This window comes from Bos grunniens, chromosome 5, assembly GCF_055505025.1.
Source record: "Bos grunniens cultivar Pamir isolate PY7600 chromosome 5, Bosgru_T2T1.0, whole genome shotgun sequence".
Taxonomy (NCBI): Eukaryota; Metazoa; Chordata; class Mammalia; order Artiodactyla; family Bovidae; genus Bos; species Bos grunniens.
In genome coordinates, this window is record NC_141169.1 from 102,128,455 (window position 1) to 102,150,920 (window position 22,466).

Genomic DNA, 22,466 nt, shown 5'->3' on the forward strand with positions numbered 1-22,466 from the left:
TTCAGGACTGATTTCCTTTAGGATGGACTTGTTGGATCTCCTTGCAGTCCAAGGGACTCTCAAGAGTCGTCTCCAATGCCACAGTTCAAAAGCATCAATTCTTCGGCTCTCAACTTTCTTTATAGTCCAACCTGCAAGCAGTAATAAAGATCAAAGATCCTGAGCAACTAAGACCCAGAAAAATAAACAAATAAAAGAAAGAACTGAACCAGAGAAACTCTGAAAACTTTATGGCCTGGGATTGGAGCCTCAATGCTGCCAGGATTCATTTCCCCCACCCCCAATTTTTCCATCTTATTTGCTCATCTCCTGCCACACAGAGGATTTCCTTTAAGTGATGAGGAAGATGGCAACTGCATGTCCTCAATCCATATTCCTTCAGCTCTAGGATTTTAGTGGACAAAAATTTTCATCTAAGTTATATAAATTTCTAAAGAAAGATTTTGTTCCTTGAGTTTCACACACTCATTTCTGAATCAACTATTGTAGCCAGGATGCTATGATAGGGCTTCCCAAGTGGCACTAATAGTAAAGAATATGGCTGCAATGCAGGAGACGTAGGCTCAGTATCTGGGTCAGGAAGATCCCCTGGAGAAGGGAATGGCTACCCACCCAAGTATTCTTGCCTGGAGAATTCCATGGACAGAGGAGCCTGGTGGGCTTCAGTCCATGGGGTTGCAAAAGAGTCAGACACAACTGAACTTACTTACTTGCTTACTTATACCATGATAGGGAGTTCTTGGGTCATTCTGAGACCAGCATTATGGCTTACTGTGATTGATAGCCCCATCGAACCACATGGACTTTGAGAGGAGAAACTCTCTAAAGAAAGAAGAGGGTTGGGGTAAAGATGCTGGGGGAAAAAATATGAAGTCTATTATAATGCCCAATAATATGAGTTTGGTTGAAAACATTGCCATAGTAATATAAATTAATACAGTTCAGCTATTTAAAATAATGCTTTTGTGACAAAGAGAATCATTTGTAATATTAATTGAAGGGGTGAGGGGAGGAAATAACAAGACAATTAATTTTTAGAAATTTCCACTTCCTCTATGGTTGCAAAAATGCCAGTGATGAAAAGCAAGACAAACTGCAAGATCACAGCTTCTCTTGAACCAAAAAGTTGAATCAGAGAGCTGAGTCAGAGTTACATCAACTAAACAGCCTGAAACCTAAGGAGGCACAGTTCCTCCAGAGCAAAGATGGGATGTTTCATCTGTGTCAGTACATGGGAAGGACTGGAGCCATCATAGAAGCAGTAAGAATAATACAGCTAAACGTTTTTATTTTCATTTTATGTATTTATTTATTTTTGGCTGCACTGGGCCTTCATTGCTGTGCATGTAATCTGGTCTACTTCTAGTGATTGGGAGCCATTCTTTGGTGCAGTGCCTGGCTTCTCATGGCTTTGCCCTCCCTTGCTGGAGAGCATGGACTCCAAGACGTGAGGGCTTCAGTAGTTGGGCATCCGGATTTAGTATGTCTGCAGCATGTGGAATCTTCCTGGACCAGAAACTGAACCCATGTCCCCTGCACTGGCAGCCAGATTTTGGACCAGCTGAAGTTTTGTAATAAACTGTCCCTGGTAGCTCAGTTGGTAAAGAATCCTTCTGCAATTCAGGAGACCCTGGTTTGATTCCTAGGTCAGGAAGATCTGCTGGAGAAGGGATAGGCTACTCACTCCAGTATTCTTGGGCTTCCCTTGTGGCTCAGCTGGTAAAGAATCTGTGTGCAATGCAGGAGACCTGGGTTCAATTCCTGGGTTGGGAAGATCCCCTGGAGAAGGAAAAGGCTACCTACTCCAGTATTCTGGCCTGGAGAATTCCATGGATTGTGTAGTCCATGGGGTCGCAGAGAGTCGGACACAACTGAGTGACTTTTCACTCACTCACTCACTCACATTAACTATTAAAGGCCTATGTGGGCTTGAGTGTCATCTCCCTGATCACAGAACATGGCAAGAGTGAACATCGACATTTTAGGAATCAGAGAACTAAAATGGACTGGAATGGGTGAATTTAACTCAGATGACCATTACATCTACTACTGTGGGCAAGAATCCCTTAGAAGAAATGGAGTAGCCATCATAGTAAATAAAAGAGTCCGAAATGCAGTATATGGATGCAATCTCAAAAACGACAGAATGATCTCTGTTCATTTCCAAGGCAAACCATTCAAAATCACGGTGATTCAAGCCTATGCCCCAACCAGTAACGCTGAAGAAGCTGAAGTTGAACGGTTCTATGAAGACCTACAAGACCTTTTAGAACCCAAAAAAGATGTCCTTTTCTTTATAGGGGACTGGAATGCAAAAGTAGGAAGTCAAGAAACACCTGGAGTAACAGGCAAATTTGGCCTTGGAGTACAGAATGAAGCAGAGCAAAGGCTAATAGAATTTTGCCAAGAGAACATACTGGTCATAGCAAACACCTTCTTTCAACAACACAAGAGAAGACTCTACACATGGACATCACCAGATGGTCAAAACTAAAATCAGATTGATTATATTCTTTGCAGCCAAAGACGGAGAAGCTCTATACAGGCAGCAAAAACAAGACCAGGAGCTGACTGTGGCTCAGACCATGAACTCCTTATTGCCAAATTCAGACTTAAATTGAAGAAAGTAGGGAAAACCACTAGACCATTCAGGTATGACCTAAATCAAATCCCTTATAATTATACAGTGGAAATGAGGAACAGATTCAAGGGATTAGATCTGATAGACAGAGTGCCTGAAGAACTATGGATGGAGGTTTGTGACACTGTACAGGTGGCAGGGATCAAGACCATCCCCAAGAAAAAGAAATGCAAAAGGGCAAAATGGTTGTCTGAGGAGGTCTTACAAATAGCTATGAAAAGAAGAGAAGTGAAAAGCAAAGGAGAAAAGGAAAGATATACCCCTTTGAATGCAGAGTTCCAAAGAATAGCAAGGAGAGATAAGAAAGCCTTCTTCAGTGATCAGTGCAAAGAAATAGAGGAAAACAATAGAATGGGAAAGACTAGAGATCTCTTCAAGAAAATTAGATACCAAGGGAGCATTTTAAGCAAAAATGGGTACAATAAAGGACAAAAATTGTATGAACCTAACAGAAGCAAAAGATGTTAAGATGTGGCAAAAATACACACAAGAACTACACAAAAAAAATCTTCATGACCCAGATAACCATGATGGTGTGATCACTCACATGGAGCCAGACATCCTGGAATGCAAAGTCAAGTGGGCCTTAGAAAGCATCACTATGAACAAAGCTAGTGGAGGTGATGGAATTCCAGTTGAGCTATTTCAAATCCTGAAAGATGATGCTGTGAAAGTGCTGCACTCAATATGCCAGCAAATTTGGAAAACTCAGCAGTGGCCACAGGACTGGAAAAGGTCAGTTTTCATTCCAATCCCAAAGAAAGGCAATGCCAAAGAATGCTCAAACTACCGCACAATTGCACTCATCTCACACACTAGTAAAGTAATGCTCAAAATTCTCCAAGCCAGGCTTCAGCAGTACATGAATCATGAACTTCCAGATGTTCAAGCCAGATTTAGAAAAGGAACCAGAGATCAAATTGCCAACATCCGCTCGATCATCGAAAAATCAAGAGAGTTCCAGAAAAACATCTACTTCTGCTTTATTGACTGTGCCAAAGCCTTTGACTGTGTGGATCATAATAAACTGTGGAAAATGCTGAAAGAGATGGGAATACCAGACCACCTGACCTGCCTCTTGAGAAACCTATATGCAGGGCAGGAAGCAACAGTTAGAATTGGACATGGAACAACAGACTCATTCCAAATCAGAAAAGGATCTGTGATATCTAGTAATAGATCAAAAGGATGTAAAAATAAACTAAAAAAGTAAGATTATAATTGAAATTTAAAACAATACTACAAGAAAATTAAGTAAATACAATTTGTAATAATGAAATTAGAGGAATTCTTGCCTTCCAAATTCCAGAAATTCAGTATTTACATTTTAATTATATTATAATACATGGTGAGTATATACTTAGGCCTGGGCTATAGACCATCTTTGATTCAAATCATCCCATTTACCAGCTGTGTAGTCTTTGGCAATTTACTTCTCTTCTGTGTTGCTTTGATTCCTTAACGGTGAAATAAGGATAGCAGTAATACACACTTTGTAGTACTGTTGTGAGGATTACATACATTAATAAATGAAAGCATATAGAACAGTGTTCGGCATTTAGTAAACACTATGCCAAAACCTTTGACTGTGTGGATCACAATACACTGTGGAAAATCCTGAAAGAGATGGGAATACCATACCACCTGACCTGCCTCTTGAGAAACCTATATGCAGGTCAGGAAGCAGCAGTTAGAACTGGACATGGAACAACAGACTGGTTCCAAATAGGAAAAGGAGTATGCCAAGGCTGTATATTGTCACCCTGCTTATTTAACTTACATGCAGAGTACATCATGAGAAATGCTGGGCTGGAAGAAGCACAACCTGGAATCAAGATTGCCGGGAGAAATATCAATAAGCTCAGATATGCAGATGATAACACCACCCTTATGGCAAAAAGTGAAGAACTAAAGAGCCTCTTGATGAAAGTGAAAGAGGAGAGTGAAAAAGTTGGCTTAAAATTCAGCATTCAGAAAACTAAAATCATGGCATCTGGTCCCATCACTTCACAGCAAATAGATGGAGAAACAGTGGAAACAGTGACAGACTTTAATTTGGAGGGCTCCAAAATCACTGCAGATGGTGACTACAGCCATGAAGTTAAGAGATGCTTGCTTCTTGGAAGAAAAGCTATAACCAACCTAGATAGCATATTGAAAAGCAGAGACATTACTTTGCCAACAAAGGTCCGTTTAATTAAAGCTATAGTTTTTCCAGTAGTCATGTACAGATGTGAGAGTTGGACTATAAAGAAAGCTGAGCACTGAAGAATTGATGCTTTTGAACTGTGCTGTTGGAGAAGACTCTTGAGAGTCCCTTGGACTGCAAGGAGATCCAACAAGAAAGGAAATCAGTCCTGAATATTCATTGGAAGGACTGATGTTGAAGCTGAAACTCCCATACTTTGGCCACCTGATGCAAAGAACTGATCATTTGAAAAGACCCTGATGCTGGGAAAGACTGAATTGGGGAGGAGAAGGGGACGAAAGAGGATGAGATGGTTGGATGGCATCACCGATTCAATGGACATGAGTTTGAGTAAACTCTGGGAATTGGTGATGGACAGGGAGGCCTGGCGTGCTGCAGTCCATGGGTCCCAAAGAGTCAGACACGACTAAGTGACTGAACTGAACTGAACTGTGGGCTTGAGTAACTCCCAAGAAAATTCTCTGTGTGCCAAAGAAGGAAGGGAACTTGTAATTACTCACAGATTCTTTCCCCAGACTTTGACCAGGTGCTCACAAGAAACACTAAGTGAGGATGACAGAGTAAAGTAAGGCTCACTGAGTAGTATAGGCATAGAGGACAACATTATTTATCCCCGCCTGAAAGGGCCAGCTCCCCTTACTCCTCTCTCAAAAGTCTTAAGCCTCTGAGGAGGAACAGCAAAAAGCCACTGTTGCCAACAGAAGGAATAAGGGGGAAAAAAAATCTACCCTGGGGAGGGAAAAGAAACAGTTCTCAGTGGAGAGTTCTGTGCCAGTGTTTTCATTCATTATGCATGTATGTATATATGTATGTTATTCATTTTTGGCTACACTGGGTCTTCATTGCCCCATGCGGGTTTTCTCTAGTTGTGGCAAGCAAGGGCTCATTGTGGTGACTTCTCTCGTTGCAGAGCTCATGTTCCAGGGCACCCAGGCTTCAGTGGTCGTGGCACACAGGCCCAGTTGCTCTGAGGCACATAGCATGTTACTTTCCAGATCATGGATCGAATGCTGTTTGCCCCTGCATTGGCAAGCAGATTCTTAACCACTGGACCACCAGGGAAGTCCTGCCAGTGCTTTTAGAGATCTCCTAAAACCAAAGGAGGGGCAAGAAAATCCTTCCCACACAAGACCTGCCACAGACAGAAAGCAGAGGTAGGCAGGAATGCTGAGAAACCTCATTGTCCAGGGCCCGGGTATACAAAAGCTATCTAAGCACCAAGTAATGAGTAGTAGCATCCGCCACTGGCAGAGGAGCAAGAACAAGGAGAGAATTCTGTATAAGCCTACAAGGCGTATAAAGAATGTTGAGAATTGAGGGTGGAGAACAAACATTGAGAAATCTTCCCATCATTTCAGACCCCACCCTAAGCCTAAGACACCATAAGAGGAATTTGAAAATTACGGTGCCCTAGAAGTAATCTTGGCAATAGCAAAACCTAATTCCACCTCACCTTTTAACTAGATGGTTCCATCCACCAAGCTAAACTGCCTGGGAAGAGGCACAAATAGTATTTACCTAAATCTCTCCTATTCTACACAAGATGTCTGGCATTCAATCAAGAGTTATATGATCTGGACTTCCTTGATGGTCCAGGAGTTAATACTCTGTGCTCCTAATGCACAGGACCTGGGTTCGATCCCTGCTCAGGGAACTAAATTCCACGTACCACAACTAAGACCTGGCCAACTAAGACCTGGTCAAACAAATAAATAAAAATAATAAATATTTTTAAAAATTATACAATCTATCAAAAGAAGAAGAACAAAGAAGACAAACCCCCTGCCTTCTAAATACAAAACAATTGACAGAACCAGGTTCAGAGGTGATCTGTGTGTTAGTAATATCAAAGAGGGAAGTTAAAATGGCTAGGAGAAATTTCATAAAAGATCTAATGATAAGGACTTCCTGGTGGTCCAGTGGCTAGGACTCTGAGCTCCCAACACAAGAGAACTGGGTTCCATCGCTGGTCAGGGGACTGGATCCCACGTGCCACACTAAGATCCAGTGCAGCCAAAAAAATAAGTAATTTTTAAAAAGATCTAATGATAAAGGTGGACAGCATCTATGAACAGATAGGGGATTCTAAAAGAAAGACATAAGTGATAAAAGATAAAAATACTGAAAATAAAAACTATGGTATCAGAGATGAGCAACTCCTCTTAATGGCTCATTAGTAAACCTGCCAGAGCTGAGGAAATAATAAATCAATTTCTACTCTTGAAATGAGTCAATAGGAATTACCCAAACTGAAACATCAAGAAAAAAAAGAGCACAAACAAATTGAACAGAGTATCCAAGCACTGTGGGACAATATCAAATCGTTTAATGTACATGTTATTAGAATCCTAGGGGAAGAGGAAAAAAACAAGCAGAAGAAATGTTTGAAGAGATAACAGATCAGTTTTCCAAAAGTAATGAAAAGCATCAAATACTAAATCCAAGAATCACAGCAAGATAAATGCCAAAATAAAACACACCTAACCCATCATGTCCAAACTTCTCTAAACCAGAGATAAATAGGGAGTCCTGGAGGTGGCCAAAGCGGAGAAAAAAAAAGAAAAAAAATATATGTATTGCATATTAAAAAAACAAAGGTCAGAATTACAGCAAACTCTTCTTGAAAAACATAACTATCCAGAAGACAATGGACTGACATCTTTAAAGCATCAAAAGAAGGGAGAGGGGGTGGGGATTCTGTACTCAGCAAATGTATCTTTAAATAAGGAAGGGGGAAAAGAGGTTTTTTTCAGACAAACAAAAGCTGAGAGAATTTATTGCCAGAAGATGCATTCTACAAACAACATTAAAGGGAGTTCTTAATTAAGGCAGAAGAAATAAAACAGGAGTTGACAAACTGGCCTGCTGTTCATATCCAGCCTTTCACAGGTTTTCCAAATAAAGTTTTATTGGAACACAGTAATATTCATTTGCTTACACATTATCAGTGGCTATTTTGTGCTGTAGTAGATCTGAAGGATTATTAAGAGACTATGTGGCATGCAAAGCCTGTATTATTTATACCTCATCGTTTACAGAAAAACGGTGCTGACTCCTAGAATAAGACATCATACAGAAACTGCACAAATAAATGCAGATCTCTGGATATGGTATCAAAATATAAAAGGCATATAGATCAATTTAAATCACTCTAAAAGACAAATGACTGCCAAAAGCAAAAAATAATTCATTCTGAGCTGTAATGTAGGAGTAAGGTACTTTATAACATGTCAAAACAAAGGGACTGAAAATGAATAAATGAAGAGGACTTCCCTGGTGACACAGTGGATGAGAAACTGCCTGCCAATGCAGGGGACACGGGTTCAGTCCTCTGTCCAGGAAGATCCCACATGCCTCAGAGCAACTAAGCCTGTGTGACAACTACTGAAGCCTGCGTGCCTAGGGCCTGTACCCCACAACAAGAGAAGCCACAATAAGAAGCCTTTGCACCACAACAGAGAGGAGCCTGCCCTCCCCAAAACTAGAGAAAGCCTTGCCTAGCAACAAAGACCCAGCACAGCCGAAAATGAAGAAATAAATAATGAAGAAAGAAACTTTGTAGAGTCTGCTTATCATAATCCCTCTGGTATGTATCTCTTCCTTCTTTCCTCCTACTTTGAATTTTCTGATTCTAAATTTTTCTCCACTTCTTCCCTTTGTAAGATGTCAGAGCCCACCACTATCCCCGTCTACTTCTCTCTCCTTTTCTAAAATCCCAGAAATACACCTTCATTCTCTTCAGCCAACGATCTTTTACTCTGGCCCTTTGATTTTAGTAGATAAAATTCATTACCTGTGGGATTTTGTTGAACATCTTCTAATCCTGTGGATCTAAAAGAAAAATGAGAATGGAGGTGGGTAAGAAGTAAGAATGATTTAGCTGCATATCCAGTAAAATATTGACTGTGCAATGAAAACATAGTAATGCCTAGGCTAGGGAGGGGTGCTGATCTACACAAGTATTTTTTGTTTGCTTGTTTTTGGCCATGCAGCATGTGGCATCTTAGTCTCCCAATCAAGCCTGCAACCCCTGCATTGGGAGGCAAAGTTTTAACCACTGGACTGCCAGAGAAGTCCCTACATTACATGTATTGAACCTGAATACAGTGACAGATTGCATTTTCCTGGGCTCCAAAATCACTGCAGACAGTGACTGCAGCCACAAAATCAAAAGACATTTGCTCCTGGGAAGAAAAGCTATGACAAATCTAGACAGCATATTCAAAAGCAGAGACATGACTTTGCTGACAAAGGTCCTTATAGTCAAAGCCATGGTTTTTCCAGTAGTCATGTACAGATGTGAGAGGTGGACCATAAAGAAGGCTGATCGCTGAAGAACTGATGCTTTAAACTGTGGTACTGGAGAAGACTCTTGAGAGTCTCTTGGACAGCAAGGAGGTCAAATCAGTCAATCCTAAAGGAAGTCAATCCTGAATATTCATTGGAAGGACTGATGCTGAAGCTGAAGCTCCAACACTTTGGCCACCTGATGCGAAGAGCCAACTCATTGGTAAAGACCCTGATGCTGGGAAAGATTGAGGGCAGGAAGAGAAAGGGACGACAAAGGATGAATGGTTGGATGGCATCACCGACTCAATGGACAGGAGTTTGAGCAAATTCTGGGAGATAGTGAAGGACAGGGAAGCCTGGCATGCTGCAGTCCATGGGGTCACAAAGAGTTGGACACAACTTAGTGACTAAACGACAAGTACTCAGTACAGCTAAGGAAAAAATTTGTTCTGGTGTGTAGGGAATTTTTAAAATTTATGTTCTCCCAGCATTCCCAATCCTTTTCTATATATTTTATCCCACACCCTTCTGCTCCAGAATGTTCCTTTCTCATTTTCAGGTTATTTCCACTTTTTCACATATATTCTTTGATCTTCCATCTGCTAACATATTCTTTGAAAATTTCGTTGTCCAAATGTGACCAGCTTTCTTTGCTTGCTAGTCTCCTAGGATACATGTTGGTACTACGGTATTCTCAGCAAGCTAGGTTTCTGCTGTCCTCATTTGAGAAGAAGAATGAAGACAGGGGTGTGTTTCTGTCCCACTCGCAGTCTGCTGAGCTGAGACTACCTCTGGAGAGCAGGGACTAACTAAATTAAGTCCTGCTTTTGGGGAAAAACCAGGGAGGAACCGCCCGGGGCTGGGCCACTCCTTGCTTGCTTCTGTGTCTCCTCCACCCTTCTCGATTAATTATAAGGTCACCTCTTTTCTTTTCCAAATCCATTCCAGCAAAGGATGTAACGTGTCAAAGTTCAGATATGAATGCATCAGGGCAAATGTGGTTCCCATGCAACCCCACCCAAGCTTCGACAGTACCTGAACTAACATTTAGTTTCCTGAAGTAAGACATGAAAAAAAAAACTGATCGTGCCTATTACAAGAGGCAAAGGAGAAACAGAGACATCACATGCTCAGATTATACATAGGAGAAGGATTTTTTTCCAATAAATATCTATTGGTCACTGTTATAGGATGAATTGCGCTCCCTTTAAATTTGTATGCTGAAGCCCTATCCCCAGTCAATACCTCAGAGTGTGACTGTTTTTGGAGATGGGGTCCAGTCTGCCAGCTGAACCTAAAGATTTTGGACATGTCTCCACAATCATATAAGCCAATTGTAAATCGTGTTTGTGTGTGTGTGTGTGAATTTGATTTATATATAAAAGACATCTTCAGCATGTTAAACATAATAGGGAAAGTATTCAAAGACCTTTTCTTTGACTTCGAAGAAAATATTTCATAACATAACGTACACATGAAAAGTCAAATAATGAATGAAAAAAGTACTAAAGAAATGCCTTGTGGGGCTTCCCTGGTGGTCCAATGGTTAAGAATCTGCGCTTCCACTGCAGAGGGCTCCCTCTCCATCCCTGGAATGATTTAATATCTAAAGCATGCAACTGATAATACTTGTTTAGAAGACAAATCTGTGGGTTGGGTTAGAGTTGAAAGGAAAAGGTCAAAGGAATATAGCGTGTGACTGAGAAGTTTCAGGGAACCTCTTTCATACAGGTTCTCATTGGACTTTCATGGCCTTTAATTTTTTTTATATGTAATTTTATTTATTTATTTATTTATTGTTTGCTATGCTGGCTCTTCACTGCTGCTCGGGCTTTTCTCCAGTTGCTTCTCTCTAGTGGGCTTCTCACTGCAGTGGCTTCTTTTGTGTGGAGCATGGGCCTGGATGCTCTGTGTGATGAAGGGTCTTCCTGGATCAGGGAAGACTGGCAGGTGGATTCTTAGCCACTGAGCCACCGGAGAAGCCCTATCACTCTTACTTTTTAACTTTAAATCCTTTACTAAACCAAAAAGAAAGAACATCTTCCATTTTGAAAGACAGGAACTTCCTCTTCAGTCATAACCATATTATTTTGTCTATGAGGCACTGATTTATCTATATTAAGGTACTCTTCTTCAACGTGATTTGGGAGAGGGGGAAGGAGAGAAAGGAGGAGTAAAACAGATGTAAGTGCTTCCAGTAAAGCATAACCTTCCTTCTGGAGGCGCACACTATAAGAGATTGATATGAGAGTAGAACAAAAGTTTTCCTAGAAAGTCAGCAATGCTGGGCACATAGGAAGCATTCAATATGTTATTGTTGACTGCTGAAGTGAACCAATAGCACCTATACACTTCACAGAAAGATACTGGACACTCTACACCAGCCACCACTATTTTATTACTGTGGTTATGTATTAATAATATGTGAGCCCCAAGGAAGAACAGGCTGTAAGCTCAGGCCACTTAAAACAGTGTCTTGCTGTGGGAGGTATTTAATAAATATGAAAGAGTGAAAAAAATATGAGAGCAAATTAAGGTAATTTCAGCAAAAATCATACAGTAAGACCCTCCAAAAATTTGTCCTTGCATAAAAGCGACCAAAAAAGCCTGGCACAAATGGTAACGATGTATCCAAGGAACATTTAGTAAAGAAAAAGAGCCAAACCTGGTAACAGCAATGAACTTTGCAGCATTTTAACTTATCTTAATCCCACTCCCCACTCCCCAGTTCTGTGGCAGCCTTAAAAATAAAGCCTGCGTTTCTAATACCGTGCGTGACTGCGTCCTAAGTCGCAGTCGTGTCGGATTCTTTGCGACCCTATGGACCTTAGCCCGCCAGGCTCCTCTGACCGTGGGATTCTCCAGGCAAGAATACTGGCATGGGTTGCCAAGTCCTCCTCCAGAGTATCTTCCTCACCCAGGGATGGATGGTGTCTCTTAAGTCTCCTGCCTTGGCAGGAGGGTTCTTTACCACTAGCGCCATCTGGGGGTGGGGGAGCAGAAGAGATCTTATTCCCAAAGAAACGTCATTATTTGATCTATTTGCTAGGGGTTCCCTGGAAGACCACTGGCAAGGCTCTTTAACTTCACACAAACTTGCCCAGAGCTAACCACCTTGGGGACCGAGGGAAGAGCATTTGCTGAATGTTTCAACATCACAGCTGCCTGATATGTTGATACACATAATAGACTAACCACAAAGCTTAAAAAGAAAAGCTGAGGAATGAGGTATCCATAGGGGCTTTGAAAAAGCCTGACATTGAAAATTTATTTGGAATTATTTTTAAAAACCACAGAACAAACAAATAACAAGTTTAAGAAGCACCAAAATGATAAACCTCAAGGAGGCAGCAGAATCTACTTCGCAGAGCTGCCCCGTATTATTATTTGAGACGTTTGCTGCTGCTGCTGCTAAGTCACTTGAGTCGTGTCCGACTCTGTGTGACCCCATAGACGTCAGCCCACCAGGCTCTCCTGCCCCTGGGATTCTCCAGGCAAGAACACTGGAGTGGGTTGCCATTTCCTTCTCCAATGCATGAAAGTGAAAAAGTGAAAGTGAAGTCGCTCAGTCGTGTCCGACTCTTAGCGATCCCATGGACTGCAGCCTACCAGGCTCCTCCATCCATGGGATTTTCCAGGCAGGAGTACTGGAGTGGGGTGCCATTGCCTTCTCCTTGAGACATTTAGTTTTCAGTAAAACATTTATGAGAAATAAGTAAGTATCATTTATACACAGGGGGAAAAAATCAATAGAAATAGTCATTGAGGAAGTCCAGATGTTGTACTTACTAGGTAAAAACTTTGTGTTAGTTATTTTTGTTTTTAATTGGAGAATAATTGCTTTACAATGTTGTGTTGCTTTATACTGTACAACACTGTAAATCAGCTGTAAGTATAGTGTGTCCCCTCCCACTGGAGCCTCGCTCCCACACCCCCAATTATTTTAAATGTGATCAAATCACATCTAAAGAACTAACTAAAGTATGGGAATGATGTCTCATCAAATAGAGAATATCAATAAAGAGAAAGTTTGGGGAACTTCTTTGACTGTCCAGTAGTTAAGACTCTGTGGATTCTGATGCAGGGAGCACGGGTTTGATCACCTGGTTGGGGAACTAAGATCCCATATGGTGCAGGGTTGCAGCCACAACAAAAAAATAGAGAAGAGAGAGAAAAAAATTTTAAAGGATCTAGATAGAGATTTTGATGTTGAAAAACATATATTCTATCCTGGGAAATGTTTTACATGCCCACTTTTTTTGTTTTTGCTAAATTGCTTCAGTCATGTCCAACTCTTTTCAACACTATGCACTGTAGCCCACCAGGCTCCTCTGTCCATGGGATTCTCCAGGCAAGAATACTGGAGTGGGTTGCCATGCCTTCCTTAAGGTGGGTCTTCCTGACCCAGGGATCAAACCAGCATCTCTCATATCTCCTGCATTGGCAGGAGGGTTCTTTACCACTAGTGCCACCTGGAGAGCCCTTATGTGCAGTAGAGAAAATGCGTTTTGCTACTGTTGGGTGTTGAAGTAGTCCATGGATGTCTGTTAGATGTAAAGTTGGTCAAGTCTATTTCCCTGTTGATTCTCCTTGCACTTCTTCTAACCATTATTGAAAGTGGGGTATTAAATTCTACAGTCATTATTGTTGAATTGTCTATTTCTTCCTTCAATTTTGTCCATTTTTATTTTTCAGACCTGTTTTAGGTACATAGGTTTATAATTGTTACTTCTTCTTCATAGATTGACCTTTTCTCATTACATCTTTTTTTGTTCTCTAGTAACGATTTTTGTCTTCAAGACTGCATTGTCTGATATTGGTATAGTTACTCTAGCTCTCTTTTGGTTACTGTTTCACAGCATAGCCTATTCTGTTCCTTTACCTCTAATCTACTTGCACCTTTGAATCAAACATGACAACATATAATTGGATCACGTGTTTCCTTTTATATATCCGTATGCCAATTTCAGCTTTTTGATAATTTCATCTACTTTCATTGAATGTATTAAAGGAACAGTTAGAATTTCTGTCTGCCAGTTTGCCGTTTGTTTACTATGTCTTTTTGTTCCTCAGTTCCTCCATTACTGCATTCTTTTTTGTTATAGCTTTCTAGTGGGTCACTTAAATGTTCTTGTTTCTTTACTATGTACTTTTATTTTTTTGGCCACAGGATCTTACCTCCCCAACCAGGGATGGAACCCAGGCCGTTGGCAGTGAAAGCTGAGATTCCTAACTACTGGACCACCAGGGAATTCCCTACAAATTTTTAAATTGTGTGTTTAGTGGTTGCTCTGTGAATTATTATTAACATCTTAATTGGTTGCAATTCTGTCTTGGATTAATACAAATTCCATTTCAATAGTTTACAGAAACTTTACTCTTACATAGCTCCACTCCCTCCTATCTTTATCCTGCATATTGTCACCCTGCTTATTTAACTTCTATGCAGAGTACATCATGCAAAATGCCGGGCTGGACGAAACACAGGTTGGAATCAAGATTTCTGGGAGAAATATCAGTAACTTCAGATATGCAGATGACATCATCCTTATGGCAGAAAGTGAAGAAGAACTAAAGAGCCTCTTGATGAAAGTGAAAGAGGAGGTTGAAAAAGTTGGCTTAAAACTCAACATTCAGAAAACTAAGATCATGGCATCCAGTCCCATCACTTCATGGGAAATAGATGGGGAAACAATGGAAACTGACAGACTATTTTTCTGGGCTCCAAAATCACTGCAGATGGTGACTGCAGCCATGAAATTAAAAGACACTTGCTCCTTGGAAGAAACGTTATGACCAACCTAGACAGCATATTAAAAAGCAGAGACATTACTTTGCCAACAAAGGTCCATCTAGTTAAAGCTATGGTTTTTCCAGTAGTCATGTATGGATATGAGAGTTGGACTATAAAGAAAGCTGAGTGCTGAAGAATTGATTCCTTTGAACTGTGGTGTTGGAGAAGACTCTTGAGGGTCCCTTGGACTGCAAGGAGATCCAACCAGTCCATCCTAAAGATCAGTCCTGGGTGTTCTTTGGAAGGAATGATGCTAAAGCTGAAACTGCAGTACTTTGGCCACCTCATGCGAAGAGTTGACTCATTGGAAAAGACTGATGCTGGGAGGGATTGGGGACAGGAGGAAAAGGAGACAACAGAGGATGAGATGGCTGGATGGCATCACTGACTCGATGGACATGAGTTTGAGTGAACTCTGGGAGTTGGTGGTGAACAGGGACACCTGGTAAATCGCAATTCATGGGGTCGCAAAGAGTAGGACACGACTGAGTGACTGAACTGAATATTTTTTTGGAAACTGGGTTTATCAAACAATATAATGTAGCAACTTTGGCAATCAGATTCTCCCTCTTCCCAGTTCACTGTTGTTGGTTCCCTGACCGGCAGTTGAACCCACGACCACAGCAGTGAAAGCGCCCAGTCCTAACTACAGGACCACCAGGGCGGTCCCTTTTTCTCGTCTTTTTTTCTTCTTCATGTCTTTCTTGAACACATGTACAGCCTGACTCATGAATATGGCCTCCTAGATTCCAGGATATATTGAAGCTTTCAAAGCCCCTACGGCTAATTCATTCTTCAGCTTTTCCCTTTTAAGCTTTTTGGTTAATCTATTGTTTACCCCAGCTGTGATCAAAGTTTGGTTTTTTAAAAACATTATTTATTTTACATAGCAGGCAGGTCTTAGCTGCAGCATGTGGAATCTAGCTCGTTGACCAGGGATCAAACTTGGATCCCCTGCATTGGGAGCATGGAGTCTTAGCCACCGGAACAAGAGGAAAAAACCTGCTTTTTTTAAAATATATTTTCATTTGACTGGAGTACAGTTGATTTTCAATGTTGTATTAGTTTCAGGGGTACAGCAAAGTGATTCAGTTATATATATACACATATTCATGTTTTAAAGATCCTTTTCTCATATAGGTTATCACAGAATACTGAGTAGAGTTCCCTGTGCTATACAATAGGTCTTTGTTGGTAAGGCTTATTGGTGAGCTTTGTTAAGTGTGGTCGAATGGCTTTTAAACTATGACAATTTTTTCCCACTGCTGAGGCAATACACTTCCGAGTTCCCTACTTTTGGTCCCATGATATATTTGAGCTTTCCATTCTGGCTGGTGGGAATACAAACTGTTCAAGTCCTTTTGTGAACCTGGGGGACTGTTCCTACTAATAATTTTAGGTGCTTCTTTGTTGCCCTTGTAGGGGCTTCTCTGGCCATCCAGTGGTTAAGACTTAGCATTTCCAATGCAAGGGGCTGGGTTTGATTCCCGGTCAGGGAACTAAGATCCCACATGCCACATAGCAAAAAAAAAAAACAAACCTATAAGTATGTTAGACCATATTACTTCTCTGCTCAAAATTGTTCAATGCTTCTCAATTTCTTACAACATAAAACAATGTCTCTACAGTTTTCTTAAGGCCTGTTAATCTAGCCCTTAATTACCTTTCTTCTACCATTGCTCTCTGTGTTCCGTCCATACTGGCCTCATTGCTGTTCCTCAAACACTCCAGGCTCACTTCCAGCTTAATAACATTTACCATTTACTATCTGTTTCCCCTACTGTAATATAAAGCAAATGATGGGGGAAAAAAAAAAAAAGCAAATGATGATGAGGATTTCTTTCATTTTTTTTGCTGATTTTTACCCAAACATCTAAAATAGTGTGTGGCACCTAGTAGATCCCGTAAATATTTGTGGAATGAGACTCTAAACCTAATCATAGAGCATTCAGGGTATTAGTAAGGTTACAGAACAGACACTCAGCCACAAGAGACAAAACAGAGATCTGGTTATCGAAAACAGAGTACAGTATCAGAGTCTTGCCAGTAAAAAAGATTCTTAGAGGCCAAGTGTTATTGTTGGACCAGAGTTATTTAATGTGCTTTTACTAGAGATCAGAGTTTAACCTAGAGATTGGGCTAAGTGACACAAACTGTGGGAAGCAGGATCTGATATTAAGCTCAGCCTGAAATGCCTCAAAAACATAACTTCAAAGGGTAAATATGTCTAATAGAACTTTAGGAGAAGCTCAGATGTGTACTTGGAAAATACTATTCCTACTAGAAATATTTGAAGACTTGCTATATAATACCATCAGGCTCCTTTAAAAACTGAATTTGTCAAGATTTTTAATGCCACTGAAGATGTGAAAAGGGGCCTTAGAAACTAACGGTAGAACTGTAAACTTTTCAATTTAAAAAAATGTGCTAAATTAAAGGAAGTGTAAAATTTACCTTTTTAGCCTCTTTAAAGTGTCCAGTTCAGTGGCAGTAAGTACATTTACATTGCTATGCAACCATCACCACTATCCATCTCCAGACGGTTTCAATACCACCCTTCTTTCTTTTTTTTTTGATCAGTTTTTTCATTTATTTATTGGCCACACCACTGAGGCATGTGAGATCTTAGTTCCCTGACCAGGGATTCAACCTGTGACCCCTGCAGTGGAAGCTTGGAGTCTTAACCACTGGACCGCCAGGGAATTCCCAATACCACCATTCTTAAAAGGAAAAAAAAAAGTGCAACAATAATTTTTTTCTAAAAGTATTTATCTACATATATAATTGTTGGCTTAAAAAGAAACTTCTTCCTTCCGTATCCTGAAGGGATTAGTTATATAAGTAAAACCAGGAGAAAGTGTAAATGAAGCCCAGAGGCCCATCTAATTCCATGTGTTCTGTCTTTGAAGTAGAAAAACTCACAGCTCTGTTTAAGTAGAAAAACGTGTGCTAGACTCAACCTCCTTTCATAACGCCAGATCTCATTTTTCTTTCAAATATACCTTACTAGGAAGGCTGCTTGGCAGGTCCTCCATTCTTTTATTCTGTGATAGCTGCCAATACCAGTTCTCCTGGCCTAGACAAAGGCGGAGCTCTACACGGAGGGCCACCTCATGTGAAGCCAGCAGCTGTCTGTGTGGGCTGAGGTCTCTGCTGGAGACAGAGGAGCATGCGGTACCCATAGAAGCTCTAAAACATGATTTCCGCTTTTCAGGGTAGTTATTACCTTGGTGTGTTCCCATTTAGGCCAGAGTTATAAAAGGCACAGAACATTTTTTGCCTGTCGTCCTTTGAGTGGCCCCAAATTGGCAAGTTCGATTTCTTAAAACACATCCCAGCTGCATGGAGAAGCTCACTTCTCCCTTGATTTCCAGACTTGACCTCTCTAAGTTCTCTCTTTCCCATCTCCCCACCACTGCATCATCTTGTCCTCATGCCTCAGTCTTTCTTATAAATTTGTCTCTACTGCTTCTCTTCAGACCTAGTCTTCGTATACATACAGTAGATTTTATCTTTCCTTTCTGGCCACACCACAAGGTATTCAGAATTTCCCTGTGTAGAGGTCAAACCCATGCCCCCTGCAGTGGAAGCTTGGAGTCTTAACCACTGGACAACCAGGGAAGTCCTTATTAGGTTTCTTCTGCTACATAACTCACTATCATAAGTTTAGGTATTTAAAACAACACACATTTATTATCTCACAGTTAATGGGTAGGGAGTCTGGGCACAAGTGGGCTCAGGGTGTCAGCAGACTGCCATCTCATCCCATTTGATTAATTTTTTTTTTAATTTTTTCACTTCTGAATTATTATTTTATAATTTAGTGAACTCCTTTTTCTCTTTTACTTTATTGTTTTGGAGGCTAATTACTATACAATATTGTATTGGTTTTGTCATACATTGACATGAATCTGCCACGGGTGTACATGTGTTCCCCATCCTGAACCCCGTTCCCACCTCCCTCCCCATCCCATCCCTCTGGGTCATCCCAGTGTACCAGCCCCGAGCACCCTGTCTCATGTATCGAACCTCGACTGGCAATCCATTTCACATATGATAATATACATGTTTCAATGCCATTCTCCCAAACCATCCCACCTTCGCCCTCTCCCACAGAGTCCAAAAGACTGTTTTATACATCTGTGTCTCTTTTGCTGTCTTGCATACAGGGTTATCATCCCCATCTTTCTAAATTCCATATATATGCGTTAGTATACTGTATTGGCGGAGAAGGCAATGGCACCCCACTCCAGTACTCTTGCCTGGAGAATCCCACAGATGGAGGAGCCTGGTAGGCTGCAGTCCGTGGGGTTGCCAAGAGTGGGACACGACTGAGCGACTTCACTTTCACGCATTGGAGAAGGAAATGGCAACCCACTCCAGTGTTCTTGCCTGGAGAATCCCAGGGACGGGGGAGCCTGGTGGGCTGCCGCCTATGGGGTCGCACAGAGTCGGACACGACTGAAGCAACTTAGCAGCAGCAGCAGCATACTGTATTGGTGTTTTTCTTTCTGGCTTACTTCACTCTGTATAATAGGCTCCAGTTTCATCCACCTCATTAGAGCTGATTCAAATGTATTCTTTTTAATACAATATTCCATTGTATATATGTACCACAGCTTTCTTATCCATTCATCTGCTGATGGATATCTAGGTTGCCATTTGATTAATTTAAAGCCAACTGATTGAAGGTCTTATAGTTACAAAGTCCCTGGACCTTTGTCATACAACATAACCTAATCACACAGTGCTATGTCACCATATACACAGGTCCCATTTAAAGAAAGGGAAATATAGACTTCATTGGTGGCCCGGTGGTTAAAAATCTGCCCGCCAATGCACAGGACATGAGTTTGATCCTGGCTCCAGGAACTAAGATCCCACTTGCCACAGGGCAACTAAGCCTGCGCACCACAACTGCTAGGCCTGCACACCACAACTACTAAGCACTCACACAACAAGAAGATTCTGCATGCTGCAACTAAGACTCAGCCAAAAATAAATGAATGAATAAATACATGTTAAGAAAAAGATAGGGACTTCCGTTACGGTCCAGGGGCTGACTCTGTGCTCCCAATGCAGGGGGTCCGACTTTGATTCCCGATCAGGGAATTAGATCCTGCATGCCGCAACTCAAGGGTTCAAATGCCACAACGAAGACCTGGTACAGCCAAATTAATAAGTAATAAAAGTTTATAAAAACGAAAGAGAAATAAGAGCTTGCTTCCCTCATGGCTCAGACGGTAAAGAAGCTGCCTGCAATGCAGGAGACCCAGGTTTGATCCCTGGGTTGGGAAGATCCTCCGGAGAAGGGAATGGTAACCCACTCCAGTATTCTTCCCTGGAAAATTCCATGGACAGAGGAGGCTGGTGGGCTACAGTCCATTGGGTCACAAACAGTTGGACAAGACTGAGCGACTAATACATACACACATACCAGAGGATGGGAATCTTGGGGGCTTAAAGGAAGAAATATCTTTCTTCTCTGAGTATCCAGAGCTATTCCAATTCATTTCCATTTACTAGATCTTCATAAAATAAACCAAAATGCTTCAAATTCCTACTATGAGAACAGTGACTAAGGGTACTTTTTAAATACTTAGGCTTTGCTACTGTGTATCCATTGGAAGATCACTTAAATCTTCTAAATCTGTCTTAACCTTTCAAATATTGTATCTCCAGTAAAACAAGAAAATAATCTCTATATTACTATTCTCCATTTTCATTCCATTCATTGGCTCTTTTTAGAGAAGAAAACCACCCCCTTTCCCTTTTATTCTTGTGGAAAACTCATTCTATTATGTATTGTTGCTGCTGCTGCTAAGTCACTTCAGTAGTGTCCAACTCTGTGCGACCCTAGAAATGGCAGCCCACCAGGCTCCCCTGTCCTTGGGATTCTACAGGCAAGAACACTGGAGTGGGTTGCTTTTCCTTTTCCATTGCATGAAAGTGAAAAGTGAAAGTGAAGTTGCTCAGTTGTGTCCGACTCTGATCGACCCCACGGATTGCAGCCTACCAGGCTCCTCCATCCATGGGACTTTCCAGGCAAGAGTACTGGAGTGGGGTGCCATAACCTTCTCCGTTATCAGATATAGGGTTGCAAATATTTTCTCCCATTTCTACCATTGATATTATGCAAATTTAATTGTTCACAATGTCTTTTCTTCTTTCCATCTTCCAGCTGAATTTTGGGATAGTGGAAGACAGAGATTATCACTTATAGTTCAGGGAAAAAGGGAGAAATTCTAGCTGAGCCATTTAGTATTTAGTTCCAAATGCTATTAGGCTTACTTTACAATCTAAGAAAAACTTGTCACTGATCATTTTCGCAGATGGAAAAATTGGTGCAAAGATAAATTCTCCACAATCACAGAATTAGCATGTGGCAAAGCTAAATATTAGACTCAGTTTTAACTTGACTTTGATAATATTTGTCAAATGATTAGGCTAGGGTTATAGAGACTATTGGACAATAGGCTTGACCGGTCTTACTTCACTTCATTGCAAATTCCTTGAACTTAGAAATCTGTATAAATCTACTCTAGGTATAATGTATTTGTGTTATCCTAAGTCAGGACTGGCCAGCGAAAACCAGCCCCAGTGTATTTCAGGCTCTTTGGCAGAGATGACTTACAAAAAGCGGTCTGGAATTATGCTAATCCATCTGTTTACATATAAATTGAATTTTTTAAAAAGCTTATTACTTGTGCTAGCAAATATATATAGTTTCTGACTAATGTTGGCATATGTTTTCACTCAAATGGGTTTTCCAGTAGATGGGAGTACATACTTAAAGAGATAATAAAAATTGTTTTGGAAATATTTAACTGGCAACTTTGTTTTTTCTGCTTTTAGTATAAAATACCCTAATTACGCCAAATATGGATGTTGCAAATATTCCGTGTGTGCTTAAATACTCAAGTTGATTTTATTGAACTGGTACAAATGACTTCACTATCCCTATTACCATCTTGCTGCTGCTGCTGCTAAGTCGCTTCAGTCGTGTCTGACTCTGTGCGACCCCAGAGACGGCAGCCCACCAGGCTCCCCCGTCCCTGGGATGCTCCAGACAAGAACACTGGAGTGGGTTGCCATTTCCTTCTTCAATGCAGGAAAGTGAAAAGTGAAAGCGGGACTCTGTGGTGGTGGTGGGGGGCGGGGGTGGGGGGTGGGGGTGGGGAGATGATTTGGGAGAATGGCATCGCCAGTCCAGGTTCTATACAGGATACAGGACGCTTGGGGCTGGTGCACTGGATGACCCAGAGGGACGGTATGGGGAGGGAGGTGGGAGGGGGGTTCAGGATGGGGAACATGTGTACACCCGTGGCAGATGCATGTTGATGTATGGCAAAACCAATACAATATTGTAAAGTAAAAAAATAATAATAAATTAAAAAAAATATATCAATACTAGTATTGTGAGCATAATAAAAGCACTATATTTACAATAAATTTCAGAATATTTTTTTTAAAAAGTGAAAGTGAAGTCCCTCAGTCGTGTCCAACTCCTAGCAACCCCACGGACTGCAGCC

At 41.1% G+C, this 22,466-nt stretch overlaps 2 long non-coding RNA genes across 3 annotated transcripts; one reads left to right on the forward strand and one right to left on the reverse strand.

Annotated features, from left to right (window-relative positions):
• LOC147372784 (uncharacterized) lies at positions 1 to 12,035 on the reverse strand. 2 transcript variants are annotated; one of them, XR_015164307.1, is made up of 3 exons: positions 11,910 to 12,035; positions 8,644 to 8,681; positions 1 to 131 (listed from the first exon to the last, which is right to left on the reverse strand). It is a non-coding gene; the product is annotated as an uncharacterized LOC147372784 (long non-coding RNA). The 2 variants fall into 2 exon arrangements; XR_015164306.1 differs by lacking the exon at positions 1 to 131 and adding an exon at positions 709 to 822.
• Positions 8,299 to 15,971, forward strand: LOC147372785 (uncharacterized). Its single transcript, XR_015164305.1, has 2 exons — positions 8,299 to 8,436; positions 14,590 to 15,971. It is a non-coding gene; the product is annotated as an uncharacterized LOC147372785 (long non-coding RNA).
• Positions 15,972 to 22,466: the final 6,495 nt, after the last annotated feature.